This window comes from Lagopus leucura, unplaced genomic scaffold, assembly GCF_019238085.1.
Source record: "Lagopus leucura isolate 7727_CA_CO unplaced genomic scaffold, USGS_WTPT01 35354-0_obj-0_obj, whole genome shotgun sequence".
NCBI lineage: Eukaryota > Metazoa > Chordata > Aves > Galliformes > Phasianidae > Lagopus > Lagopus leucura.
In genome coordinates, this window is record NW_024968066.1 from 4539 (window position 1) to 6433 (window position 1895).

Sequence of the window (1895 nt, forward strand, 5' to 3'; positions counted from 1 at the left end):
AAAAAAAAAGAACACACAATCTGTGAAGAGAAGCATCTGCTACTTAACTCCAGTCAGTTGCATCCAGTCCTTTTCACTGAAAACCATATGGCTTTCCTGAAAAACCAAACCCAACCCACCCAACCAGCCAGAAACAAAAAAACCACACCACAAAATAACTGCCCGCAAATAGAAGTTGTATTTTCTGCTAACAGTAAGAACAGGTAAAAAAAAAAGACCAATTTTTATTAGTTCATCAAAGCTTACAGTGTCCACAGAGTTGTGCATTAAAGGACACATAAGTATTTCATAGGTCAGTGTAGGAATTCAAAACATGACTATTGTAAAGCAGGTAATCTGACATTTTATTTTCCTTCTATCTAAGGTGGAACTGAGTGTAAGGGGGCACGCTGGTTGGAAAATTTTACCTTTTGTCTGCTGAGTCTCCCCATTTTTTTTTTTTTAATTTTATTTTTTTAAGTAGCAAGTTTGGTGCTTTTAGCAAATATTCTAGTTCAGACCAAAAGTGTAATGGCACTTACTACAGTTAGATAAATTGATAAATAGATAAATAGATAAATACAGTGTTACAGACACGTACACAAGTTTGTAATTTAATCTTTACGTTGTGCAAGACTAGATGCTACCAAAAACTGTAATTTCAAACGGTTCTTACGCAGCAACTGTGTGTGTAAACAGTAACAAAGAAAAAAATGAACAGTACAACATTTAAAACTGCATCTGAAAACAAGCAAGCAAGCGAACAGGATTCTGCAATTCATTTGTCGCTGTTACAGAACACGCTTTTTATTACTTCGGCATTTTCAGTATTCATCCTCTTCTTCAGCCTCTGCTTCTACAGAGTCTATCCCAACTTCTTCATAATCTTTTTCAAGGGCAGCCAGATCTTCCCGGGCTTCGGAAAATTCTCCTTCCTCCATTCCTTCCCCAACGTACCAATGTACAAAGGCACGTTTGGCATACATCAAATCGAATTTATGGTCGAGACGAGCCCATGCTTCAGCAATGGCAGTGGTATTACTCAGCATACATACAGCTCTCTGCACCTTTGCAAGGTCGCCACCTGGCACCACAGTTGGAGGCTGGTAGTTAATGCCCACCTTCAAGAAAACAAGTGAGAACGTCTTTAATTACTGGGAAGCACTGAAGACTTATTTCTGTTAACAACAACAGTAGCCACAACTGTGAACAATTAAATAAAATTATTTTGCGCTTCATCAAAATATTTAACTAAATCCTAAATTCAGGATCTGGTCAAACTGGTCCAGCGTTAGCTACATTGGCCTAGAGGTTATTTTTCCAACAGATCATAAGAGCTTACTGGACTCTACAAAGAACATAAGAATCTAGGTCTTTGCAAGTCCTGAATGCATGGACAGTAGCTGGAAGGATGGACCTCTTGTCCGGAAGGTGACACTGCCAGTCAACTGAGAACAAGCAGAAGTAGCTGAACAACCTGATATTCATCTAGTAAAAGGCGACTTACAGGAGCCTATGTTTAAATGAATCACAACGAAAAAAATAGGTTTGCTCTAGTGATAGCAGTCAGGCTCCACATGTCCGGAAACTGATAGCGTCTACCACTTCAAGGTATCTCCAAAACATTGTTGGGAAATTACTGCACTGAATTCAATAACTTAATGTAGTGTTTCTACATTTGCTTGGGGCTTGCCTATATTCCTCCTGTACAAAGCTCCCGAGATTTTTGAAGACTTGCAGTAAAACCTGGCATTGCTTTTCAGTACTACCTGCTTGTAAATTATTTTCAGACACTCAGTACTGCCTGTTCCTACAAAAACCGTGACTGCTATTCTGTAACTTGTTTTAGAATTTTCATCTGAGTTAAAATATCAGGGAATTATATTTAAGAATATAATCTGAAATGTAAGCAGTTC